Source organism: Sparus aurata, chromosome 7 (assembly GCF_900880675.1).
Source record: "Sparus aurata chromosome 7, fSpaAur1.1, whole genome shotgun sequence".
Lineage (NCBI taxonomy): Eukaryota > Metazoa > Chordata > Actinopteri > Spariformes > Sparidae > Sparus > Sparus aurata.
The window spans coordinates 28,790,986-28,802,047 of NC_044193.1; positions in this window are offsets into that span (position 1 = coordinate 28,790,986).

Here is an 11,062-nt window from a genome sequence, read left to right on the forward strand (position 1 = left end):
TCCTTTTGTGGCTCCAGAGAAAGCTGCATGGAACCTGATTAATTTCCTGCATTACCCATAATGCAACTAAATGTCTGAGTGGAGGCAGTTTATCAGATGACATGCGGCGTCGTGTGGACACACAAAAAGCTTTGCACTACCTTTTTTTTTGCACACGCAGTTGGACGGCCCAAGACCCGTAAACACCCCGGAAAACCGGTGGAGTTACCCTTTAAAACCTGGGCTAATCTAACCAAACTTATTGTTTATGCACGAGTTAAAAGAAAATATTGACTTTTGTCATGTGGGTAAAAAAACATGCTGTAATGCAATCACTGACAGGGAAGATGCACATGATTATAAAAGTGGATTTTTTTTTTTTATACCCTAAATGAGTTGCATCACATCGTATTCTCTCAGATACATATGCAGGGAAAACAGACAGTAAACAGGAAAATGTTGAGTTGACGGAATTCTTAAAAGGTGTTTTGAAGGTCTGTAGCAGAGGGGCATACAAGCAGGTTTGGTGAATCTTGGGTGAGCCATATTTCACTAAAACTTCAAGGCATGAAAAAAAAAAAAAGCAAAGCTCAACTCACTTCAAGTGAGGCAGTTGTGTTGTTGTTCTTGTAGGTGGGCGGTGGCTTCTTTTCACTTTTTAAAACGATGACACTATCAACAGAAGCAATTTTAGATATAGTAATAACATGAAGAGATCAAAATACTTGATAACCCCTTACAAGGAAGCCGCTTTCATTGGCAGCCAGCTCTCTGAACAGAATAAGATACAGAGTAGAGCTCATACAGTGGAAATGTCTAAAACTGAATGCTCCTGTCAAGGAAAACACACATTTTGTCAGAGAAAATGACTCAAAGCCAATTCTTTAAGTGAAATCTAGTCAGCTGAAAGGCTCCTATAAATTGTTATGGTACAAGGTGAGTATGAAGCAGATAAATAGAGTGATCTTAAAAAACAAATTGGAAACTAACGCCGCGAAACGAGTCTGGGGGTTACAAGTTATTGGTTGGATTCCACAATCCTCTTATTCATGTGTTCAGGCCTGCAGCTTGTAGTTGCTAGAGGGCACTGTGTATGCTATCACCAACGCTCACAGCACTCACTTTAGTAGTGTAACGTCATCAGTACGGCTCGGTAAGTTTCACTGCCTGTTAAATGTGTTTTGTCTCATGTGCAGCATTTTGAGAGTTTCGAAAAAGTGTTTTGCCCTTTGGATCTCTGCTGCGTTAATGTCAGCGTGCAGCTAAAAGAACACCAGAAGTCAAAAGCAGAAGCCATGATTCTCGTTCTGTCAGACATGGAACTGTGGGTGCCTGTTGAAACACATCCTTACAACTGTGGTCTTAGGTGTTGGCACAACTGAGTCACACCCAGGAGAAAATGCCACTGCTTCTCTCTTCTTTTTAACATCGGCTTGTGTCAGGACATACGCCGCGTAATGCATGTTTGCGAATCTGTGCATTAGTTGGACACGTTTTGAGGAGAACGCCGAAAATATGTTCATATCTTCAAGTGTTTACAGCTAACTTGTTTGCAGGTGCATCCGCAGTCGTTTTTCTGACAATGGTCACACGTCAACTCAAGCGCGGTTTATGTGTGGTGGGCAAGAAAACCCACTTGATTGCGGTTCAGGAAAAAGTGTGTACTTTCCGTTCCGTTTTCTTTCCGCTTTTTTCATCAGGGTCGTGGAGATGTTACCGCTTTATAGTCCCTTTTTCAAGGGGGTTGCGGGGTTACTGGGGCCAAATCCAGTTACTCGATGGGCGATGGCCAGGACACCCTGGATGAGTCGCCAGCTCATCGCAGGACCCTTACTGATGGCAGAGGCCACCACACAGGGAGCCAACTGCACATCAGGAGCAATTTTGGGGTTCAGTATCTTGCTCAAGGATACTTCGACAATCAAAGGAATTTTTCCTTAAGAACCCACAAAGTGCATACTTGTGAGCATTAATGAGAGGAACTATCAAACATGATCAGCAACCGTTACTTTCCACCACCACAGCAACAAGGTTGTTCAACACGTATCCATAAGCAACACCGCGGCCATCTCAGCGCGTTCTCACTCCCAACCCGTCAAATACAGCAGCCCGGTCAGTTCACTTCTATGCTTCTGAGTGTGACACTGCACCCAACTAATATCATTTCTGGAGATGCTGATTTAGTGTATAGCATAAAGAGCAACACGTGCTGTTATTGCCATTACACTGCAGACATGGGGGAGGGAAACTAAATAGGACTAATGACACTCGTTCATAGTATTCAGTTTTTTGGTCTGGGGAGTGCTTGGCGACCTTGTTGGCTCAGATTCAAAGAAGTAAAACAACAGCCTGTGCTGGAATGTAACATGAAGTACATGTAATGAAGGCCTTGAACTGAACAAGAACAAAATGGAGATACTTTAGCTGAGTATCTTCTTCTCATGACACTTCATACTTCTACTCCCCCACCACCCAGAGGGAAATAATAAATAATACAATTAATAAAGTTTTCTCTGGAAACTAAATACATGACAAGTTCATAAAACATATAGATTAAATGACCAAATGGTTTAGACAAATATGGCAGATACAAATAACTGGCTGACAGGAAATCAATTTTGAAAGTTATTTACGTCATTTTTCATGCAAAAATGACATTTTATGGTTCTGATTTCATAATTTGGATTTTCTTTAAAAAAAAGTTGTAGTATTAATTTCAATAATCTTTAGGCTTTTTTTTTTTATAAAAAAATGTCTGAATTGAGTACTTCAATTGGAATACATTATGCAAATGTCCATGATAATATTTACTACTAATATTCAAAGCATCTACAATGAACTTTAATTTCTTTGTTGATTCTGGCGCCCCCTGTGGACAAAACTGGTATGAGCACCACACCACCATCCTGTCTCACAAAGATCCTGATCTGGCTAGGTGTGCGTTAGCTTTGGCAGAGAGTGAAAGAAAAATGCAACATATTTTTGTTAGTTTTTTAGTTTTTGTTTTGCAGGATGCATAGCGATGAGGTCGTGTTTCTATAATTTTGGATATGTAAGATTAGTCACTGCAATATGGGAAAGGAAAAAAACGAAATAAACTTTGTTGTAGTGCTGCTCATACACCTGAGTTAGCCCACATGCAACCTACAGCTAGCAGATTCAGTCACTCAGTAATAGATATTTTGTTGAGAAACCTAAAGTTATTTGAATTTGTTAATCACAGTTATATAGAAATAGCCAACCTTCTCACTGATGGTCTGTTTCATAGCTACTATTCTTAAAGTGTGTCATTCGTTTTGACGATTGTTCTGACTTCTGCGCTGTATTACTAAAGATTTAAATGTCCATGATTTATGTTTAAGGTAAAAAAAGCTTTTAAACATTTATGTGCACATTTCCTCGTCATGCACAGTACCTATTTGAGAAACAGATCTCTACTGCAAAAACAATAATTGATGTGTCAGACACTAGGGCCTCACCTTATTAAATTTCTAACCTTTTCATAAAAACTGACATTCTTCACAATGGCGATCATTTAGCTCAAAGCAGCATTTCATAAAGGCAGTGGCACCCACAAATCTGGTACGGGATTATATTTGATCTCACATGATAAGACGGGTGACATTTCAGGCGTTCTAGTCGGCGCATGTAGAGGAATGTTCACAAGCTCATTCACTATGTGAGAACCGACCTCAAGATGGGAGTTTACTCCACTGAAACTTGGCAAGAGGCAGTGCTGAGAAAGGACAGAGTAATTAAATCAGGGCGAGCAGTTCATTCTGACGCGCAGTACCTGCTATTTTCTCGCACCAATTAGGACAGTGTTTGTATAATGTAATGCTGTTATTTGATCCCTCTCTGTATCTGGGTTTACACTTCACTGCAACCTTCAGTTTTTAAATGTCACATTTTTTGCTGTTTGCCTCAGGTAACGACATCAGTTTAGTCATACGTCGTGAGTGCCACACCTTCGTGGTCCACTCGGGTGTGTTCAGCCGATTGGAGACATTTGAGAACAGTGTCATCTCAGTTGTGTTACATTTGCAGTGGAAAAGTATTGTTGCACCAGGACTTAAACTTGTTAATAGCATGTCATGTCCCAAGCTCATTTTAATAGCACATAGTTGAATATCTGCAACAACTAACTGTTTGCAAAACTGAAAAGGAGAATAATGTTTTGACAAGAAGGAAGGCTACTGGAGTAACACAAATCTAACTTTCTGATGCAGTAGATGGATGGAGAGATATACATCAAACATTTGACTAGCTGTTATGTCTAAAACATATGGGTTGCACACTGAGACTATGCATTACGTAATGTTTGCCTACACGGTAAGAGTGCCAACTGTTGGCTGTTGGAACCAAAAAAAAACCTGCTGAACCAACACAAAACACTCAACACTGAGTAGGATACGAAACATGAAATGTCTCAAAACTATGCATGATTAGCCGATATTTTTGATAGCATTCAGTTAGCCTAACATTAGCTAACCCTACCCCATCAATTAAATCAATTCTGTGATATATCACTTATTTTCCTGTGTCAACAGCCTCTTTTATGTGTATTTGTCTTTCACATTTTCTTTATACATTTATGATTCTTAACTATAGACAGATGATGAATGAGCAGTCTGACAGTGACAGACAATGACAGCTTGTAAAAATGCTCCACTATTCCCTCCTCCCATTTTGTTACGTTAGCTATGACTAGAATTGCCACCTAGTAACCATATGACAGGAACATGTTGTCCTACATTGGAACTACTTTTCTACAGTAAAGATGACTGATAGAGAGCTTTGTGACATGTTGAACAACAATCACATGAAGCAGCAAAATCACTGAGCTTGAAGTGGAGTGCAATATGTTAAATATAGATGTGGCTGCAAAGAAGCTACAATTCATAAAATGTGGATGCTTTACACACATTTTCCACCCAGCAGCACAGAAGATTGCTACAATCACCGCAGGTTCATGGTGGGCACCCAAGATAGGTGTCACCCATTCAGCATTCAACCAAGGATGAACATTGTACCTTTTTATTATGGATTTATATATGATAATGGACAGAAAGTGTCATGATCTCTTTGTTCTTGACCTTTGACCTTTTGCATATAAAATTTCATAAATTCATCATTTATTGCCATAATTAGCAAGTTAGCAATTATAAGTTCTTGAGTTATGCCAAAAAAAATGTATTCAAAGTGATCTGGACTGTTAACCTTGACAATGATTTCATGCCTGATACTAAGAGGACTCATTAATAGGTGCCATGAGTGATAAATGTATGTAATTATGTATACCAATGCCGAAAAATGTGCATATACAAATATGCATTGAATAAATTAAGTAAAAGGCTAACTAAACTATTGCCCTGAAAAAAGGCTATACATCCATAGGCAGCTGATGGCAAAAGCTAGCAAATGTGCCTTGTGTTATGCTCAAAAGGTGCCAACTTACAACTATACAATCTATCCAGCTTTTAAAGGTTCAAAAGGTCGGAGAAAAATGTCTTATTTTGTGAAATGGCATAAAAACAAACATAGGGCTAGGTTTAGGGTTAAAAGAATCGGGGGCAGTATAACGGTAAACTGCTGCTGACTATACTCTTTCCTCTATGTTTGGCTTCAGCAAGTACATGCCGTTATCTTAGTTAACTGTGGAGCTCAGTGGAATGACTGGGACTGAAAACAGCGTCAGAGACTGACGGATGCCATTTTGATGACAGGGGATACGGAGGTGATTGACAGTGGCTCTAGGACTCCAAGGACTAAGATGCTGGGGACAAGAAGACAAGGCAGGAGTTGACAGGAGAGGCATGCATCAGCAGTGGGTGGAAACAGTATGTAGAGATGGTATATTTTCACATTTTACTCAATGAATTAAGGATTTATTTCCACCAAACCAGAAGTGAATGTGAAAAGACAACCAAAAACCTTCCTGTGGGTATTTAATTCAGGGCCAATTTCAAGGCAATTGCCTCACCCTGGAGTTACACTAGTTGCATGTACATTGCGGAATGGCTCCGCTACAGTTTTGCTCTGTGGGCCGTCGTCTGCCAACCCAGACCGGCTCCATCTTGAGTGCAGCACGGTGCAGTACTGCCGGACAGTTAGTGTTGCGAGACCGAGGATTTCCCGTGATGATCACAGAATCACACGCTACCGCACTTCTCTTTATAAACACAACAACAAACAGATGAAAAGGTTTGTGTTCCAAACCAAAGGGTTAGAAGAAGGACTTGTATTTGTCTCTTTTTTTAAAATGTTTGTGCTGGCGTCAACGCTGTGGTGTTTTATTATGGAAAATTAACAGGATGTTATGTTGATCATTCGGTGTGTGACTTTCTGTTTGCTCTGCACTGAATTCAGATGAATTGATGTGCTGTGCTCCGGCATCCCACAGAAAAAAAAACCTTGCGTATCTGCTACGAAAGGGTAACGCAACGCAGTGGAGCCAAGGAAAGTAGAGACGTAGACTAGAGTGAAAGCTACCAGCTCCGCTGCCGTGGCATTAGTGGAGACGGACCGAAAAATGGATCCGGTGGAATTGAGGGGTTAGTTTGTTAAAAGGGAGAAACTTGATTTTTGACGGTGTGTGGTTGTATTTGGTTTAGAAAATTGGTATAAAAATATTTCCTTTCTTGATATGCTGTGAGTTTGGATAGTTTTTCATAAAAATAAAAAAAATACAAGACATCAACAATATTTTTAACTACAAAGGCACAATTGTTTTATCTCCAATGAAGCTTCTACACATACATTTCTCTTAAAAAAATGCAAAAATGGAGCCCTGATAAATAGGTTCACTATTTACATGTAAGTACATAAACAAACACTGGAAGCGTGTTTATTAGCTCATCCTCTGTCTACAGGGGGATATTGCTGAGGCATTAACAAAATCCTCCTGACTCCCTTCAAGTCTGAACAAGAGCCTAACTGACAATGCCTTCCAGACTCTTACTGAACGCAAAAGAGATCTGAATATGAATCAGGTTTGCAGCGGATTTACCTCAACCAACCATGAGGAACAGTTTTATCTAATCCTACACTACCATGGCGATTACATGCGCTTTGAGATGTCCAGGTGAATCATCAAACCAAGCACAGTAATCAAAAAAACACTTCAAATGACTGGAGATGGAATCTCTCTCTTTCCTGCCATTTGTGAATTCATCATCTGACTGTTACATGGTGGGTCTTGCCAGTTTATTCTTGTAGAGATATGTAAGCTTGTATAGGTCGTGGTTTATCTGCACAAGTCTCCTCTAGGCAATACACTGAAGGTCAGACCGCGGAACTGTGGCCCACAGCAGCATCTAAAGAGCACGACATGTTTGTACAGAGCATTAGTCCCACTGAAGTTCTCTGTTCTGCCTCTGTTATGCTCTGGGGGATTTTAAATGACAGGTGCTGTTTAATAACGAAAACACTGTCGTTTTTATGTCATTCTCTCCATCTGAAACTTCCTTTTATTGTTTAAGCACAGACACAGACTGTTCCTTCACTTTTTAAACTGACATTTCCCACTAGGCTCTTGAGAGTCAGTGCACTCAGCTACAGTAAATACCTGTGATAAAGGTGTGGTGCCGACTGCGTCTGCACACAGCTCTACTACTCCCTGTTTCACATAGACACAAGCTAAAATTACCTTGCTCTACAAAAGCAGCTACAAGGGAGTGGTAGTGGACCAAATCCACCAAGCTAGAGGGGAATTTTACTAGACTGTATAAAAAGGATTATAATGGCTGCCACACCTTCACATGAATTAGAACGATTCAGTACACGATTCAGTTAACCACCATGAGTGCGGCCTTTCCTGTTCGCATGGCCTTCTTTTTAAATTTTTATGTCATTTTATGCAGGAGAAAACTGTAACCATGGAGATTTGTGCAGGACAGTCTCCATGATCAACTCAAGTCCAGCAGTGAAGTTTCTTCAGTTTTTACCGCTCCTCTGATATCAGTGCAGATTAGTAGGGTAGGAGCACGGGTCGCTAATGTTAGCCTATGAAGCACCCCTAACAGTGTCGATTTTTATCTGATTTTTATCTGATGACTTGATTTGATGTGTGAACTTTTGATGGATTGTGAGGGTCCATTTATTTTCTCTCTCCATCATATAAATGGTAAATGGCATGGTGATCACAACAGGATTGCCAAAGTAATGCAAGAGAAATCACCACAGCATAAAATGCCAAATGTCCTGTGACTTCTGTTGATGCCAACATCAATGACTACTGATGCTATATGAAAATCTATAAGGGTTGTTCCATGTGCGGAGGCCCAATCTAATTTTCATTTTTTTTTACCCTTGCCATTCAGAATAAAGTTATAAGAGGTTGTGGTTGAAATCCCCCCTATGAAATGGGAGAAGACCCTCATGGTCATCAGTTACGTTTCCATTGTAGTGATTTCTCTTGTGTTACCATGGCAATCCTGGTACCATCGAAAGCCATTTATCTAATAGAGATTGACAAATATAAACTCTTGCAATTCGTTCACAACTTCAAGTCATGAAATTCAAAAGAACATTTTCTTTGTTACCGGCCGTTAATGTTAGGTGTGCTATATAGGCTATCGTTTGCAACGCGTGCTCCTACCCTGCCAGTCTGCGCTGATAGAAGAGGAGTGGTACCAACTGCAGCAATGGATGCAACCCTGGACGTGAATGTGTGAAACACCAGGGTAGAGCTAAGCAGTAGGGGCTAGGGGTGTATTGGGATTGGGCCTTCAACAACTACTGACCAGAGTTACTACTTACAACTCTGTACTGAGGGGGCCAGGGTGGACTCGAAAATGAGGGTTAGGTGTTGAAATTGGAAATTGGATATAGCCCAAATATCTACTTGTGCTTCAGGGTTACACACTTATGATAATGGTGGTTGTAAGCATATCTTAACTAGGGATATAACCACCTCTTTATGTTTAAAAGTACAATTTCTTGGGGCTAGGCGTAACACAGGTTATTATCTGAGATGGATGAAAAAGCACCATCATGTGTCTTACACACATTAACTGTGGTCACACGCAGTAATGCTGCACATAATTACCTTAATACTGCAGAAGTGGCCTTGTGGCGTCTTCTGCAGCCATTGTAGCACAAGAGGCATCTGTCAGCATTCTGAAGATGTGCCAGTGATTGGGATACACCTTTCTCTTGTACTAATCTTCCACAACCACACCCAGCACTTCAGTGGCCAGGGGGCCAACTGGCACAGCTGGACAAAGCTGAACTTGATGGTGGCAGTGCAGAACAGGAGACGCACATATAACTTTGCTGCCGTCATTATGTTACAGATCTGTGCACAGGTATGTGTAGTAGGCCTTTTTGCATACAGACACAATTTTTTGCGTGTTTTCTCTTTCTCTCTGTTTGTGTGTGTGTAAATGGTTAATACAAGAGGCAAGCATCAAAGGAGTGAGTTAATGAGACCTGGGAAGGAGGAACCACACCCTGGCAACAGTGCCTGCATCATTATTGTACACAGCCAGAAAAAAATAATGTAAGAACTTCATCCAAAGAGACCTTCACATTGAAGTCATCCAATCTGTAAGGAGTGCTTCAGTCCCTCCCCTGAATGCTGTCTGTTTCTGAGTGTAACGCTACAATCCAATGGATCAAGGAGTGAGTGGTGTTTCTGGGTCGCCAATCCCGACTTCCAATGTAAATGTGTTCCAGTGGGTTTGCGGAAAAACATGGATGCCCACAGCAAATGGATGTTTGTGAAGCAAGTCTGTGGGCTTCTAGCCTTCTAGTCTCAATATTAGGGAGAGTGTCATGAAAAACACCGCTTTATTTATGCATTCCTTTTCAACGATGAATACAGACAGACTGATGGTATGGGAAGGTACTTTCTCTCATTCTTCTCAACTGTGAAAAACTAAAAGGGCACTAGCTGAATGCAGTGGGGCATCAGCACCCAGAACATCGTGATATATTTATAGTGGAGAGAGGGCACTTAATCATATTTTGTTCTCTGGAAGGGCACCAAGTGGGCACTTTCGAAGTGTTTAAAAAAAAAAAAAAAAACAAACAAGCCCCCCCCCGAGCCAACCCCTACTGCTGTAGTTGGCTGTTGGCTGCAGTCTTTACGGTGTGTTCAAGTGGAGGCTTTTGGTCGAGACACGGGCAACATGAGGCCTTTGTCACCGCTTTTCTTTAGTGTCTTGGCCCTTAGATTTGAAGTACAGTAACACCAAAGCATGTGAGTAACGAGCACAACAATCTAATCCCATTGATGAATTACTACTAAAACGTGTCAGATTGTGGTTTTCATTGGTTTCCACACACAAACTGTCAGGTTTGACAGGCAGGCAGTCGTGCTGTACCACATCAAGAGCTTATATAACTACAATCACCCGAAGGCATTTGGAAGAGCGTGTTCCATATCATAAATCGTACCGCATGGCTTGATACTGCATGAACTTTAAAAAGAATGCACATACTAATGATGGAGATTATATATTAAGCTCTTCCTATAGACAGTGCTTTTGTATGTGTGGGTAACATGCAGCCCAGAGATGAGTGGGATTGGGCCTCAGCTCCCGTGTTCCTGCTCACTCTCAGAGCATGAGGCAGCTTGCCTCAGTACAGCTGTGATATAAAATCTTGTCACAGACAGCTGCATTTTTAAACTTCTCCCTTATCGCTCAGGCTGCCCTGCGGCCTTGAGTCACCCAGGAGAGTGGTTCGTCATGTTCCTTGAACGTCTCACTGCGAAACCTGGCACATATCATTCCAGAATTTTCTGTGGCTTATATCATCGCATCGCATTGGTTCATTGTCATTCTCTGAAAACGCTGAAGGCAATACTGTATATAGGACGTCCTCAAAGGTGCAGTACGCACACATGCACTCAATGGTAGCTTAATTTGAGTCCTAAGACAGTTAATGGAACATTTTGAATCAATGTCTGAAATCAGTCATCGGAAACCAAATGCCTTTTTTTGTGACTTTATGCGCTGTTTGAAATAATACAATGGTTATATGGAGACTTTCAGTGAAGATGATTGATGATGCACCCAGAGGCATCCACGCTACCGCAGCATCAACAAAATATTATGCAAGAGCCTGCAAGCCTGTG